The sequence below is a fragment of the Pogona vitticeps genome, chromosome 3, assembly GCF_051106095.1.
Source record: "Pogona vitticeps strain Pit_001003342236 chromosome 3, PviZW2.1, whole genome shotgun sequence".
Lineage (NCBI taxonomy): Eukaryota > Metazoa > Chordata > Lepidosauria > Squamata > Agamidae > Pogona > Pogona vitticeps.
Window position 1 is genome coordinate 172,808,435 of NC_135785.1, and position 17,402 is coordinate 172,825,836.

The 17,402-nt window shown below is 40.6% G+C and overlaps 1 protein-coding gene and 1 long non-coding RNA gene across 10 annotated transcripts in view; one reads left to right on the forward strand and one right to left on the reverse strand.

Moving 5' to 3' along the window:
- The window catches only part of AFF3 (ALF transcription elongation factor 3), a 309,887-nt gene that overhangs the window by 235,252 nt on the left and 57,233 nt on the right, over positions 1-17,402 (forward strand). The gene's annotated exons all lie outside the window — the stretch shown is intronic.
- Positions 1-17,402, reverse strand: part of LOC140705756 (uncharacterized) — a 56,395-nt gene that overhangs the window by 38,257 nt on the left and 736 nt on the right. The gene's annotated exons all lie outside the window — the stretch shown is intronic.

The window sequence follows — 17,402 nt, forward strand, 5'->3', positions numbered from 1 at the left end:
CAAATCAGTCACTTCACTTGTATAACACCCACAGAACTAAAGTTAATTAACATTTTAAAAACATAAGAAATTAATTTTTGAAAAAAGTTCTAGCAAGTAAATGCCCACAGTATTAGGAAGCAACTGTGATTTGATTTGCAGCCTGTATTGCATGTAAAATTGCAAATCACTGTTCAAACAAGGGCTGAGGATTAATTCAGGAGGTCACCATTCATTCTAGTTTGCAATGGAAGTTACATTCCAGAATCACACAGCCCCTCCCTCCCTCCCTCCCTTCCTTCCTTCCTTCCTTCCTTCCTTCCTTCCTTCCTTCCTCCCTCTTTGCTGATACTTTAATGCTTTGCAGTGAAGGTCCTTTTTAATTTAAAGCTTCAGATTATGACATTTTCCAAAAACATTTCTATAGAAAAATAACATGGAAAGGTTCTTAACATTCTAATAGTACAGACGATCAAAAGTGTGAATAGTAATTTTGCAAAATACATCATAATTCACACATCCAAATGATTCCATAACCTTTCCCTTCCTGTTACTCTTTCCCCTTACTTTCAAGTAACTTGTGCAGAACTTGCATCATCTCTAGAGATGGGGGTATTCGTATTCATACATGAATACAAATATGCCCCCACAGGTGGAGATAACGAGGGTGTGGCCCCATGGTCCACTTGTGAGCCTGCCGCTGCCGCGGAGCCTTCCAATGGCTCTGGAGAACATGTTCAGCTCGCCACTCCTGGCAGGATGTGGGATAACAAACCTCTCTGCTAGGTTGAAGACTGGCTCACCGAATGCAATCTCTGGAGCCATTGGAAGGCTCTGCGGTGGACACGGTAGCTGCACACCTGTGAGTGGACCATATGGCCCCATTGGGCCAGACCCTCATTGTCTCCACCTGTGGGGGGATATTCTTATACGAATATGAATACCCCCATCTCTAATAATCTCTTTTCACATATTGTTTTAAACTAGTTACATTAACATTTGTCAACAGAGATGAGATCATTCTTGCATGCATTACTTTGAAAGTCAGGGGAAGGAATAAAGGTTGGGTTATAGTAAATGGTAATCCCATATGGAATCATTCTGAATGGTGAATCATAATGTCCTGCTCGGACTTTTGACATTCTATATTCTGAGACTGTGAAGTACTTTCCATGTTACATTTGAAAATGTTTTTTTTTAAAAAATGTAAGTAGTCTGACAACGAACCATAATCATGGTTCTTTGCTTTTTCATGTCTCTTCCCCCAACATCTTGAACATCACACTCAACTGCGTATATCACCAAAACACCACCTAGAATCACGCTTCCTATCTTTACAAGAACTTACCACAACTACCATATGGGGAAAAGTCCATTTGAATCCTTCCAGCTTGAAAAAGTAGAACCCCCCCCCCAATGTGGCAGAGAGGGGAAAAAAAGCTGCTTTGGAAGCAAAGAGGGCTGGGCCAATTTGACTTTTGCATCATGTGGTCAGTAAAAAATACAGTATTTCAGATTCACCTGTTTTATAAGCAAAGCAAATTCTGCAGTATTTAACCATGTAGTTTCACTCTGAGTTACATGTCTTCTATGTCAGACTGAAGTTCTTTTCTTTGAATATATTCAGTTTTCCCATTCATGGAAACATGTGTCCAGGCATGAAATGTATAAATCACACTTCCTTTTTTAGTCACTGGCATGATAGGAAATAATGTTTATAAATGAACAAATAGTTTGTTAAAATTCATTAAGAACTGGGAGGCGGGGAATCAGATGCTTCCTGATTACACATAATAAATGTTTCCTTTTGCAACAACGTACATCTAGGTTTGAGGCAGAGAGAGGAGTGCAGGATTTTCCCCATCAAGAAGGAGGAGAGCCCTTTATTGGCTGCACAAACTATTATTTCATGAATCGCCCTGTAATTCTGCTTTTATTTATTCTGTCTGCTACTCATTTAAAAGGGCAATACAGAGAATAGTATAAATGGTGATGTCTTATACTGCTGTCTCAGTAGTGCTGCATTTCATGAACCCCATGATTATTCTTTTTTTTTTCCAGGGCTTCCCTTTCCATTTTCTAGCGTTTTGCTTTTTTTTCCCCAGACTCCCTGAGGTTAATGTTTTCCTTCTCCTTCACACTCTTCTGAATCCGCTTGTCCGAAGCTTCCCCCTCTTTGACCAACATGATGCATTTCTGTTTTGTTCCCCTATAGTCTATAATTCAAAGCCAATTGAAAAAATCTTTAGGTCTTGTAACAATGCAACTTAAGGTAAATAAGCTAGCTTTGGGACATTTAATTTAGCTCCTGGAAACAAGTCAGCTCTGGAGTGTATACCTGGTATACACTGAGTTCTTGTTTCCTCTCCCACACTCCATGTCATTTTAACTAGTAGTTTGATCCAGTCAAAGTGGGTCACTATTGAGCCCTATTTATTTTAGTGGCAACTCTAAGCACACATTTAAATATCTCCCACTGAAATCAGTGAAAAATGAATAGTGCTCAGCTTCGCCTGACTCATGCCCTTGGTATTTATCATTTGCTGGAACCAGTCACAGAACAACGTAATCAGGCTTCCTTCTGTAGGTCTGCCAATTATTCTGATTCTCAACCTGCAACAATTTCCTCCTCATTGTGTAGCTTGCAAAATAGTTGGATTAGCTTGATAGCAAAATGTCTGTGTGGTCTAGAAAAGTAGGCAATTAGCCTAGTGGATCATAAGATATTATGACAGAAAGCTAATAATTCATCCACTGAATCTGAACAGGGGAAGATTCAAGACAGAGAAAGCAATGGACTTCATCTAGAGGGCCAAAGTTTCCAGCACTTGAAATATTGCCTCTAATATTAGCTGCACCTCTGCTCCTCTGGATAACAATCCTGCATTTATGGGCTTCCCAGAAGATATCTAGTTTGACATAGTGTGTGAAACAGAATGGCGGTCTAGATAAACTTCAACGGTGATCCAGCATGACTTTTTATATGTTCTCATGTAGGTACACAATAGTATATATTCAGCATAATGTCATCCATTTAATTTTGAACTGCGAAGAAGAATCCTGCTGGATGAGACCAAATGTCATTCTGACTCGACATGATGTTTCTTATAGCAGCCAATCCCAGATGTCCCAAGGGAAACCCTCAGGCAGAACATCAAGGCAATGCCTCTCCACTGCAGCTGACCCCAGCAACTGGTGTTCAGCAGCATATTACTTCTGATCCGAGGTATTCAGTTAGAAAGCAGGGCTAATGGATAAGAACATAATAGTTATGAATATGTGAAAGCTCAGTGTTGTGGGGAGGTGTAAAATTTCAGTTGTTCTTTTCCAGCCTGTGCCACTGACTCAAATTTTAATGGTCAGACTGTCACAAGTTGCCAGGTCTTGGAATGGCATCTGAGAATTGCTGTGTTCAGGGAATTGCTGTGCTTCCCCAGGCATCCCATCAGGTAGACCAAATCTGTAGAGGGCAGTGCTGGAGGAGGAAAATCTTTGATTTTTGTGCATGAAGTGACTTTAAAGCCTAGTTAAGTGAGATATTTAAGGAGTAGTTTTACCTGCTCCACTTCCTCAGTGAGTTTCCATGGCTGAGTGGGGATTAGGACCCTGTTCTCCAGTCTGTCACTCTATCCACTATACCGCTTTGGGAACTGTAGGCATCCATCCATACTCATCTCCAGCTGGCACTAGCACTCACTGGCTCAGTACAAAAATATTTCTAGATATGCCATACTTCTGTATACCTGAAGCCAGAAGTGACTGGGCAGAATGCCATTGAGCGCATGCACTTGGGTATGTTGTATCTTTTTGAGTGAAGGTGGGAGAGCACCTAATAATTCATTTAAAAAAATCTTGCTGCATAAACCCTGGTAGCAGTGGCACAAGGTTTGTGGATTAATGTTAATATTAAGCCTTCTACAAGTCTCAAAACAGTATAGTACTAGAAAAGCTCCATGCCATGTATGCAGTAGATGGTCTAGAGCAGTGGTCCCCAACCTTGGGCCTCCAGATGTTCTTGGACTTCAACTCCCAGAAATCCTGGCCAGCAGAGGTGGTGGTGAAGGCTTCTGGGAATTGTAGTCGAAGAACATCTGGAGGCCCAAGGTTGGGGACCACTGGTCTAGAGAGTGTCTTTGTTTCCCTAGCAGGAGTGGTAGCAGTCCTTATAGCTGCTTGGTATGTTTTGACAGCTAGCTAGCTGCTGAAAAATGTCCCCTCCCCTTTTTCTGGATCTGTATTGCCATATTACCTTGGCTAATGCACTTGGAAAATGGAAACAAGCAAAATGCACAAAATGTATGTGCATTTTGCTTGTTTCCATTTCTGAAATCAACTGGAAGTTCTGGCCCCTTGCTTGCCTGATTTTAGTATGACAAAGACAGACTTTTTGTTCTCAGGTTTTGGCTGTGAAATCTTGGGAAATGGGATGCTGTTGACCTGGCAACCCTAGTTAATATTTTAAAAAATGGGGAGTTCAGTTTATTTTGCATATACTTACCATTCACAAAATGTTCTTTGCATGCCAGTTCAAAGAAACAACTGTGTAGAATGCGGTTGGGGTTCTCTCTCTCTCTCTCTCTCTCTCTCTCTCTCTCCTTTCAGGAATTGTACTCAGTTCAGTTAGCAGGGATGTCCTCCTAAGCTGATCTACATATATTTCCAAAGTAGAGGCATAACCCACTGAAAAGAAAGCTTTTTTTTGACAGTATTCTGAACTGCCACTTGTCCTAAAATTTATGACTTGACTGACTTGTCTTGAATTATTTGTTCTCTGCGTAGGTCATTTCTCAGTTTTCTGATTTATAACAATAATAACTGTGTGCCATCAAGTCAATTCCAATTTATGGCAACCCTTTCTAGTTAGAGAATGTACAGAAATTGTTTACCCTTGCCTTCTTCTGGAGGCGCCCTGTAACTCTGCCACTTGCTCATAGTAACACAGTAGTAATCTGGATTTGAGGACTGATATCATATGTAGGTGATGTTTCTTGGTGGCAGTGTTCATGTATGAGCCTGCAGTGGTTATATGTATACTGGCCCTAGCTGTGGTTTATTTATTTATTTTTATTTATTTATTGGACTTATATACCGCCCCATAGAGCTACAAGCACTCTCCGGGCGGTTTACAATTTTTAATTATACAGGCTACACATTGCCCCCCCAGCAAGCTGGGTACTCATTTTACCGACCTCGGAAGGATGGAAGGCTGAGTCAACCTTGAGCCGGCTACCTGGGATTTGAACCCCAGGTCGTGAGCACAGTTTTAGCTTGCAGTACAGCGTTTTAACCACTGCGCCACGAGGCTGGCATGTCTCTGGCTATAAGCCAGAGGTTGGGAGTTCGATTCCCCACTGGGCCTTCTTGACAGGTGATAGATTCAATGATCCAGAGGGTCCCTTCCAGCTCTGGAGTTCTAAGAGTCTTATTGTTATATTATTATAATGATTTCTGTACTCTCAATTTTTGAACATTCAGGGTTCATCTGGGAACCAGAATTTTAAGTAAAAAAATTCTACTTAAAATATGATAAACTTAGCAAGAAACTGTGCTGGCTCCTGGAGAAAAGAGAGTAAATCAGCTAAGAAAAACCCAGCAGTTTTATCCAGGTCTTTTTCTGTTATAATAATCTGACACTGTTTGTAATTTATCCCTCTTGAAGTTTTTTTTTCCTAAAGAAATAATCTATTTTAATAATGTGAAACCTTTTCTTACCTGCTAGCAATGAGTATTTCTTTTCTGCTTTCTGCACCTCATTTGAAAAGGCCAAAGAGAACCTTTTATTAACTTTTATAGCTGCCAGTGATCAACAGTATGGCAGCACCCAGCATTAACAAAAGTTGCTTGAAATTCTGCCCATCTGTAAATCATGGATTTATAGTTTCAGTAAAGCTGCCATTTCAAGTCTCCTTTTACAATCACGATATTTCATTATATTAATAATTCAAGACAATTAATAGGATAGTTTGTATAGTGACTTTTATGATGCAATAGCTATTAAAGAAATGCCCACCATAGTTCAAAATTATTTTAATTATCATAAATAATTAGGGCTTTTTTCTCCCAATTCCTATGCCTTTTATGTCATCTAAAATTGCTGCTTCGCTAACACCTCTTGATAATTGCTTCTAACAAAAGGAAATTAAACTATGCAGGAATAGAAAGTGTGTGCTCCTCTATGATAGCTCTGCATCTCTAATTACCTTGCAATTGGTAAATTTAAGATTATGAACATTTTAGCTAAAACAGCTACACTGGGCCATTCAGTCATTATGCTATTTTGTGCCTGACTCCATGGAAGCATGTTTTTTTAGTTCTGTGTAGGACTGCTTGTATTAACTACTAGAGGCAGTGATGCTATTGCGTACCAGAAAGATGTTTTGTGAAAAGCGTCGAAGGCAAGAGTATATAGGACTGAGAGATAAACCATAGCCGCTCAGAGTGGTATAGATGTATCAGATGGGCGGGATATAAATCAAATAAATAAATAAATAAATAAATAAATAAAATCTGAGAAAGATAATTTTAAAAGCATTTTCTCTTTCTAGTGCTTCTGTATCTTTTGCTAAATTTGGAAGCAAAAGTATTCAGATTCTAAATTAAGTGAACTTAGAATGGATATGAAATCAGCTAAGTTAACAAGTTACTGTTTCTTGAACACGTTATAACATAATTACGGTCTTGTTAGGTATGAGCAAGTAACGTTTAACTCCTATTGTTAACTACCTTGCTTAGGTCTTGGCAAACTAATGACCCTGAATTTCTTTACTGAGTCAATCCATTTCATGTTCCTTTTTTCCCTGTTGCTTTCAATTTTTCCCAGCACTGTTGCCTTCTGCAGTGAGGTAACATGCCCAAAATATGAGAACAGTTACCATTATGTTGTTGTTACATGCTACTGTATCAAGTACCTCTGACTCATGGTGATCATATGAATGAACGATCTCCAAAATGTCCTGTCTGCGATTTCCCTGCTCAGCTCTTGTAAATTCAAGCATGTGGGTTCCATTATGAAGTCAATCAATCTTATATTTGGTCTTTCTCTTTTCCTGCTACCTTCCACTCTTCTCAGCATTATTATCTTTTCCAGAGAATCTTGCCTTCTCATGATGTGCCCAGAGTAGGACAGCCTCAATTTCATAATGTTTGCCTCCAGAGATAGTTCAGGCTTGACTTGATCGAGGACACACTTGTTAGACTTTCTGGCAGCCCCGGGTATCTCCAAACCTCTCCTCCAACACCATATTTCCAATGAATAATTTATTTTTCTGTCAGTTTTATTTACTGCCCATCTTTCCACTCATACATAGTGACTGGGAATACGAGTGTGTGGGTGATCTTGGTCTTAGTTTCCATTGACACATCTCAGTCTTTTTCTGATTTCTCGACTGCAGTGTCCCTTTGGATTAACAATTGAACCAAGATATACAGAATCTTCTGCTATTTCAGTTTCGCCATTGTCAGCATTAAAGTTGTGCAGTTCATCTGTAGTCACGATGTTTGGCTTCTTAACATACAGCTGCAATCCTGCCTTGGCACTTTCAACTTTTGTTTTAACTAGAAGTCATTTCAAGTTATTGCTGGTTTCTGTCAATAAAACAGTGTCATCTACATATCTTCAAATTATTTTTTTTCTCACCAATCTTCAGTAAATATAGCCTGGGATGGGAACATATCCTTGCCAAGAGAGTATGTAACTCTGTCCCATTTCAGTTAATTTGTGAAGAAACAGAGCTTTACAAAGGCTGGACATGATGTTCCATAGGGTCCCCTCCAGGTCTGCAGTTCTAAGATGATGATGATGATGATTAATGAAAAGTCAGCCAAAGGCTTGTTTGTAGAATTTAAGACTGGACTATCTCATTCCCATAAAACCATACTTTGAGTTGGTTTAAGTCCTAGCAACATTTCAGCTGTAGCATTATGTTAAGAGATTAGGAATGGGTATGTGGCAGATGTCAGATTGTATTCATTTTTTTTCATTTTGGGTTCTTTCAAGAATCTCCTCATTCATTTTGTGGTCTTTTGGGTGTTGACCCTTGTGATAAATCCAAAAATGCCTGAATATTTTTGAGTCTTCTTAGTTCAGTGTTCATCAGAACAAGTTAAGCCCTGCAGAACCTTCAATGTAACCCTCAAAATGATTTCACAAAGGGCAAGGTGACAGACCATCTAATCATAATCAGCAGGCAGTTTACATCATTTATCAATATCCACACCACATCCTCAGCCACATTATATAAATTAATATCATCATCATCAGGAAACAGTACAGATAAGAAAGAGAACCATCAGATACACCACTAGGTCATCAGTATCAGTGATTCATCACCATTCACCAGATCTGTGTAGGGTGGCACTACTTTATCACATTGTCATTATGATCATCATCAATCATGAAAGCATAAAGTGAATTTACAGGTGCAAGTGAAGATGCCAGATTATCAGTGAGGTGATTTTGCGTGCAAGAGTCAAACAGGTAATACAAAGGAGGAAATATAAATAAAATACAATAGTTTTGTTAAACTTCTTTTTGGAATTCCAGATCATTTATACTATATCAGAAGTTTTCTAACGTAAAGCCTTAGAAAATGAAAGAAAACATCTCTTTCTTGTCTTTTTTCTCCAGTTAACCCAGAGGTCCCTTTCCTAAGAGATGTATGGAAATTAGCTCAGAACTAACTAGTATTCTGCCTATCTATGTTTGGAGACCCAGGTTTTTGTCTGCCCATGCTGAGTCTGTCTGACGTCACCAAAACATGAATGCTTTACAGTACAATTGCACATTATATCAGTCTGTCTTTTTTTTTTTTTGCCACAAAGCATCTTCTATTTAATTAATTAATTTATCCCCCACCCATTTAGACAACATCTACTCTGGGCGGCTTACAATAAAAATAGCATAAATGCAATTAAAAGAACAATTTAAGCAACAATAATATTATCATTCAAGATGGTCAGATAAAGCTCAAAGGAAAAAGTAAAGACAGAAAAATAAAAATAGAAAAGTAAAGATCAAGTAATGACAGGAGGGAAGGCCTGCCTGAAGAGCCAGGTCTTAAGTTGCCTCTTAAAAACACCCAGCGAGGGAGCCAGGCAAACCCCTCATGGGAGACTGTTCCAGAGTCGAGGGGCCACTGCCAAGAAGGCCTGGTTTCTTGTTCTTTCTTTCCAGGCCTCCCTCAGTGTTAGGCCCCTCAGTCATCTTTTCTGGCTATAGTGAGTGATTCAAGTACATCTAGGTGGAAGAAGGCATTCCACTAGATATTGAGGTCCTAAACCATTTAGGGCTTTATATGTCATCATTAGCACTTTGAAATCAATGTGGAAACAAATGGGCAGCCAATGCAAGGCAGCTAGTGTGGGAGAAATATGCTGATGTTTTCTCGTCCCACTAAGAAATTTGGCTGCCGCATTCTGCACCATTTGAAGCTTCTGCATCAATCTCAAAGGTAGCCCCACATAGAGTGCATTGCAGTAGTCTAATCTTGAGATTACAAGCGCATGGACCAGAGTGGTGAGTGGCCCACCATCAAGAGAGGGACGCAGCTGGGCAATCCACCACAGATGGAAATAGGCTGAGCGGATCACTGACACCACCTGGGTTTCCATGGTGAGCGCCGGATCCAGATGGACCCCCAAGCTGCGAACCTCACTCTTCACGGTGAGAGTCACCCCCACAAAAGAGAGGAAGTTTCTAGTGCAGAAGCAGGAAATCCACAGGTCCAATTTATTCAACTTGCTGCTTTGCCTCTTGACAGTTTCCACTGAGGTAGAAACTGCTTGTGGAATTCAGAAGAAGGTGAAGGCCCAGCCCTATCCTTAGCCAGCCACTTCAGGAGGCACATTTTGATTGTCAATAATGTAGGAAATCATGAATTATTTTATTCACCGTGGTTGTAAATTCATCTCAAGCTTGAAGAGAGGTGGAATTTTTCTATCTTATTTGATAAGAACAGCAGCAACAACACTGTGAGTGGCTTTGGATACTCTGCACCGAGGAGGAAGGAATTTCCTTCTGTGCCCAGGTAGCAGAATGTCTTTGACCCATCCTGGGAAAGCAAAAAAAAAGGTATAAAAGCATTTCACCTTCATTCCAGTGTTGGCTATCATCCACTCCAGACATATCTTATGGCAACCCGAGGAAAATACTGTCATAAATGGCAATAATCATATAATTAAAATGTTGCAAATGAAATCTTGTTCATTCTGTCAGGCCTGAAAGCATACCTGAATTAACTCTTGACAGTTTTACCTGAATTGAAAGTGGCACAGCTTGTTATTTGGAACTAGAACTGGAGATCATTTAGTCTTCTGAATCAAAGATGGGCAATTTTGACAAGACTAGGAACCAACTGTTCGCCTCACAGACATGTGGCTGTACTAGTCCCAAAACTGGCCATAAATGCCCGGCGGTAGGGGAGAGAGAAATGGGGGGAACCCCAGAAATATCTGGACCCACAAAAAAAAAAAAAAGAAGTATCAGGGATGTCTTACATGGCCACAGAAAATTCCCAGAAGGCTGCTTTTTGTCCATATGTGTAGGCATCCTTCAGTCTCAAGTGACTATGAGAACATGCTCTGAATAGAGGTCCTGGAACAGCATCTAATGTGGCTGAGAAAGCCAATTCGAGAGTGACACTCCCTCCCACACTGAAGATGAATATAATCTGTCTCCTGTCCAGCTCCCTGATTTTCCTGGTTTCGGGACTGCCTCTTTGCCATGGCCTGCTGGACAAATGCTTCTTCAAATTGGGAGAGGTTGTGATGCACTGCCTGCCTCCAGGTTGAAAGCTCAGATGTTAGGGTTTCTCATCTGTCAAGGTCCATTCCTAAGGCATTCAGATCCCACTTGCAGATATCCTTGTATTGCAGATGTGGTCTTCCTCTGGGGTAATTTCCCTGCACTAATTCTCCATATAGGAGATCTTTTGGAATCCGACCATTAGCCATTCTCACGACATGCCAAAGCCAACATAGATGTCGCTGTTTCAGTAATGTATTCACGCTAAAAATTCCAGCTCGTTCTAGGACTACTCTATTTGGAACTTTGTCCTGCCAGGTGATACCAAAAATGCATCGGAGACAATGCATATAGAACGTGTTCAGCTTCCTCTCCTGCCGTGCACAAAGGGTCCAAGACTCACTGCAGTACAGGAGTGTACTCAGGACACAGTTTCCATTGTCCTGGATCTTGGTATGTGCCGTCAGCTTCTTATTAAGGCATACTCTCTTTGTGAGTCTAGAGAACATGATAACTGCTTTGCCAATGTATTTATCCAGCTCGACATCTAGAGAGAGAATGTCAGAGATAATTGAGCCAACCGTGAAGTCATGAACAACCTCCAAATCTTGTGTAGAGATGATAATGGAGAGGGTGAATCCACACCCTGGCCAATGACTTGTGTTTTCTTCAGGCTGACCGTTAGTCCAAAGTCTTGGCAGGCCTTGCTAAAATGATTCATGAGTTGTTGGAGGTCTTGAGCAGAATGAGCAACAGCAGCATCGGCAAAGAGGATGTCCCACATGCATTTCAGCTGGACTTTGGTCTTTCCTCTCAATCTAGAGAGATTAAAGAGCTTTCCATCTAATCTAGTTCAGAGATAGACACCTTCTGTTGCGGTTCCAAAGGCGTGCTTCAGCGTGATAGCAAAAAAGATTCCAAACAGGGTCGGAGAGGACACACAGCCCTGTTTCACTCCGCTTTGGATGTCAAAGGGATCTGATGTTGAGCCATCAAAAACTACAGTGCCCTTCATTTCCTCATGAAAGGACCTGATGATCTTAAGGAGTAGAGGTGAACATCCAATCTTGGGAAGTATTTTAAAAAGGCCATTCCTGCTAACCAAATCAAAGACCTTTGTAAGATCTATGAAGGCCACAAAGAGTGGCTGTTGTTGTTCCCTAAATTTTCTTGCAACCATCTGAGGGAAAATACCATGTCAATGGTGGATCTATTAGCTCAAAATCCCCACTGTGATTCTGGATAGACTCTGTCTGCAATCACCTGGAGTCTCTTCAACACAACACGGGCAAGCTGCTTCCCTACAATGCTGAGAAGAGAGATGCCACGGTAGTTATTGCACTCACCCCTGTCTCCTTTGTTCCTATACAATGTGACGATGTTTGCATCCTTCATATCCTGTGGTACTCCACCTTCTCTCCAGCAAAGACAAAAGATTTAATACTGTACATCTCAGTGGTGATGATCTCTTTAGAGCACTTCAGTAGGGATGTTATCCTTCCCAGGTGCCTTGATGGAGGGAATCCAAGGCCACTTTTATTTCTGCTAAAATTGGTTTGCTGTCCAACTCTTCCAAGACAGGCAGGCACTCGATGTTATTTAATGCCTCTTCGGTTACTGCATTCTCTCTGGAATATAGCTCAGAGTAGTGTTGCACCCATCTGCTGTGCTCGGTCCTGGATGATCACAGACTTCAAAGGAGCAGATTTTTTCTGTATCGGACCTAAAGCCTACTTGATACCATCATACATTCCCTTGATGTTACCTGTGTCTGCTACTGTCTGTATCTGAGAGCAGAGCTGAAGCCAATGATCATTAGAACATCTCCTGGCAACCTGGCAACCTGAGCAACTCGAAGAGCCTGCAAGTTGTACTCAGTAGGACAGGCTTTGTATGCTGCTAGAGCTCTCCTCTTTTCCTTGATGGCTGGCATCAACTCCTCTGAATGGGCTTTGAACCAGATTGCCATCTTTTTGGTGTTCTTGCCAAATGTGAACAAGGCAGTGTTATAAACAGCGTTCTTGAAATGTTCCCATTGTTCAGGTGCATTTGCATCAGCTGAGCCTGGAAGGGTTTCCTCAAGTGCTTGAGCAAGTTCCTCCACTTTTCTTTGATTGCGAGTCTTGCTGATGTCAATACGTGATCTTCCTTCCTTTTTCATGTGATACAATCTCTTTGTTCGCAGTTTTACTTTACTACACACCAGGGAGTGATCAGTATTGCAGTCAGCACCCTGATAACTGTGTTTGATTGTAATACTAGGAAAGCTAGACCATAGAGTGAGGATCAAATCGAGCTGATGCCAATGCTTCGATCTTGGATGTCTCCAGGAAACTCTGTGTTGAAGTTTCATATTAAAGAATGTGTTGCTGACACAAAGACTCCAGCAAGCGCTGGTCATTTTTGTTCATATTCCCAATGCCAAAACAGCATAGACAAGTGGGCCAAGAATTGGGATTAGTACCCACTCGCTTTCTGGGATTTTTTTGATAGCAGCTGCCAGAGAGAGAGAGAGAGAGAGAGTGGAGAAGGAGCGTGGAAGGTACACTAATGAGTAGCAAACCCCACAGACACAGTTTACAAAAACAGAGATGTTAAAATATGTAGAATTGATTCAAATTAAATTGATTTGACATCTAAGCTAAAATAAAGGACCATCTTGTGGAAGAGTAAAATACCTCACTCCTGATTGAAATAATACAATTCCCTGTCGAAACAATCTCCTTCCATATGTGTTGTGTAGTCACCATTTAAAAAATTGGTTTAAAACATGCTGAACCCAGTTCAGATATGGGTTTTTTTCTTAGTGTAACTGCACTCTGAGTAGTGTATTTTGTCTTTTGCCACCTTGTCATACTCTTAACTCATATTTAGCTTGTAGTATTCTAGGATTGTTCTTGTTATGTGTTGAGAAGTCTGAACTGACTTGTGGTGACCCTAATAGAGCTTTCAAGGTAAGAAGTAGTTTTACTAGTTCCACACTTTCAGTGAGCTTCTGTGGCTGAGCAGGGATTCAAACCAGATGGAGTCCAAGACCATCTATCCACTACACCACACTGGGTATAACTGGTTATAACTTCTAAGAATACTAGATCCTTTTTCACACATATTACTGCCATCTGTCATCCATCTTATATTTGTGTATCTGATTTTTCCTACCGAAAAGCAGAAGTTTACATTTTTCAATGTTGAAACTCATTTTGTTTGTTTTGGCCCAGTTCTTCAAGCTGTTAAGATCATCTTGAATTCTAATTTTGTCTTCAGAAGTGTTAGCTATCACTCCCAGTTTGATACGTATCTTCTGAAAATTTGATGTGTATCCCCTCCACGTTCTCACTCAGGTCATTTATAAATATTGTGTCCAAAATAGAGCCCTCTGGATCTCCACTTGTCTCTTCCTTGCCAAGGAAGATGAGGAACCATTGGTGATCATTCTTTAGGTACTGGCCATCAATAAATATAAACACACCTAACTGTAGTATCATCTTACCCACATTTTATCACTTGGTCAGAAAAATATAAAGAGAGACCTTGTCAAAATCCTTCCTGAAATGAAAATATACTGCTTCATCTTCAGCAGGGGTCTTCAAACCTTTCACATGGAGGGCCACATAATATATTTGCAATATTTTTGAGGGCTGAATGAACGCGCATGTGTTCATATGTGTGTACGCATACCCACCCAAACACCTGCACACCCGCACTCATGCCTGCCTATGTGCTGTCACACAGAGAGAGAGAGAGACAGGCCGGATATAAAGGCCAGGTGGGGCAGATGTGGCCTGCGGGCTGTACTTTGGAGACCTCTGATTTATCAAACTTCTGACTCAAAAAAGAGATATGATTAGTGTGGTTTTGCTAACTACATTCCAGAATAGCCAACCTGTGTGGCCTTGGACAAGCAGAAGAGGGAATAGTAAACCACTTCTGAGTGCTCTCTTCCTTTAAAAAAAAAAAACCCTGAAAAGGATTGCCATAAGTCTGAATTGACTTGATAATATAGTAGTAGCAGCAGCAGCAGCAGCAGCAGTAGTAGAAGTTTTGAGAAACCTAGGGTAGCTCTTAGTAATTACTGTTCTTTTTTTAAATGTTCACAGATTGTCTATTTATTTATCTGTTCTTGAACCTTTCCTGATATCAGTGTCAAGCTGACAAGTCAAGTAGCTGCTCAAATCATCTTATCTACCTTTGGAATAAGGACTAAAAATTAGCCAGCCTCTAGTCTTCAGGGATTTCACCTGTTCTCTGAGAAGTATGTTTCTGCTTTTATTCTTCTTTTGCTAATGTGAGCACTGCTTTCCTTTGGGAGCAAACAGAGGCAAAACAGGTGTTCTGCTCTTGTGCCTTATCTGTGTCATCCATTAGTGTTTCTCCATCTTTTCCAGTTGCAGCAGACCTACTATTTCCTTGATCCAAGCATAGCAGAAAAACCTCTTTTTGTTATTTTGTAAATCAATCTTACAAGTCTCAGCACATGCGAAGTGGTAGCCCCCTTGACCTCCTATCTACAAATATTAGCATTAATACTCTTCCTTAGCCATTTGCTCCCTCCTTCTGTTTCCTATATTTGCCCCCTTTGAATCATCTGAAAGCTTCTTATGTAGCCACTCGCTTTTTAGATGCCCTCCACTTTTCTTTCTTGTATAAATAGTTTCTATGCCTCCAATATCTTACCTTTAAGAAATTCCCATCCTTCATATAGTCCTTTCTCTCTAAAGATTGTTGAAATTAGCTTTCTTTACGTCCAGAGTGCATGTTGTACTAATCTTAGCTTTCCCTTTCTTCACTGTATCAAATCCCAAGAGGGCATGGCCACTTCCACCCAAAGTTCCCACTGTTTCTACCTCACTGACCAACACTCCCCTGCTGGTAAGAATCAGATCCAGAAGCAAGACATTGATTCCCTTATTGCTTCTTCCGCCTTTTGGAAGATGTAGCTATTGCCTAGAATTTGTTGGTTCTTACATTCTTAGCAGACTTGAACTACTGATGTATACTAGGGTTGTTGAAGAGTTCAGTAATCGCTATATCTCTAATCTTTGAAACAATGCTGAAATCTGAATTTTTTAAAAAATGGCATAACACTCTTCTGTCTGTGTTTTTTAAAAAAAGGCATCTTGCAATTTTTATCAGCAAAACAACAGCTAAGGAATGTCTTAAGTCAGCACTGACTAGCGGCTGTTTTTCAGACCTAAATATTCACTTCTTATGGAGGCTAGAAAAGAACAAGTCTTTTCAATACCAGTCCTGTAAAGAGTTAAATGTGGTCAGACTAGGGTGTCTCGCTGCTCAAGCTCAGCTGATGCAAGGTCAATGGAAAGCACGTTGAGAAAGTCAAAGTTGCTTTATTTTCTTTGTGAGCATGTCAAATAAAACACTGCTGATGTTCCATTTATCTGGTGTGACAAGCAAACCCTTGGCAGCCAGTGCGAGCATACACAGGAATCTGGCACCCGTCTCCTAGCACAGCTGTCAGCCTGCTGACTAATCACTTCTTCCTGAAGTTAATGCGGCTCTAGATTTTAACACTCTTTCATCTCACATACGCAGGCACTCAGTCTTTGGAGAGAGCTATTTATTCTGGTAATGCAGTTATTAATTGTCCTTTTTCCCTTCAGTTTTGGCAGTTGCCTTCTAGCATCAGTTCTTTTCCTCTATATTTCTCTAATGTTTACAGTGATATTTTGTGGGTGGGAGTTATTTTACATGGTCTTGCCCAGTTCTCTGCTGTGATGGAGGTCTGTGAAAATACAATACTGGCGTTTCTTTGCAATGTCTCTGTGTGCTTTTTAAGATTTTATTTTTAGCATTGTGTTCAGGGATTTATTTATTTTTGGCTGGCATAATATTGTAGCAATTAGACTCGTAAGTACTGTACAGACATGCACCTGGTTTCATGCATAAAGCTCATTTACCTTAGTTTTGCATTACTGAATGACTCTTGCAGTCCTGTCAGCACAAATAATATTTAAGCATTTCCCAAGGACAGAGTTAAGGTACAGAGGTAGGCTGTGAGATTTGCTTTTAGCAGCAGTTGTTTCATCGCTTTTGTTCAGCAAAAGGGAGTTATGTAAGTATCGGAGAGGCATCATAGCAGAATCCTGCCCGATGGTCCTGTCTGGGAACATCTTCTGGAAGAATCTGTCTCTTGGTCTCTCCATTCTACTGAGTTGCATCTCAACTTTGGGTATTCCCCATAAGAACCAGGGCTCCTTAACCTTTCATGCAGTTTCTCCCGGCATGGGGTGAGAGAAAACTGTTTGTTAAAACCCTGTCTTTCCCTTCTTCTCTTCCCCCAACTCATTAACATTCAAGGACATTCATGCAAAAGGAACCTGGCATGCCCCCTTGTTCAGGATGTCTCCCAGGCAAAATGATACTTCAGCAATCTGAATTACAGTAAAAACATTTGGGAATTAAGGCAATAGTTTTCAAATTAAGCCACATTACCATACGAATCGTGCTTATCTACCACAAGGGCACAATCTATGCTTCTCTTGACTCTTAACTGTGAAAAGAGGATAGCGCAAATAACATATCTGAAGGTGCAGTTACACTGTAGAAATAAACTGGGACCTGTTTCGGCGTTTTCTGAAGTCAATTTATTGTCATGCGATCTTCGTGTGTGGGGTAGGTGGGTGGGTGTGTCCTAATGGGAGAACTTGTGGTCCGATGCAATGTA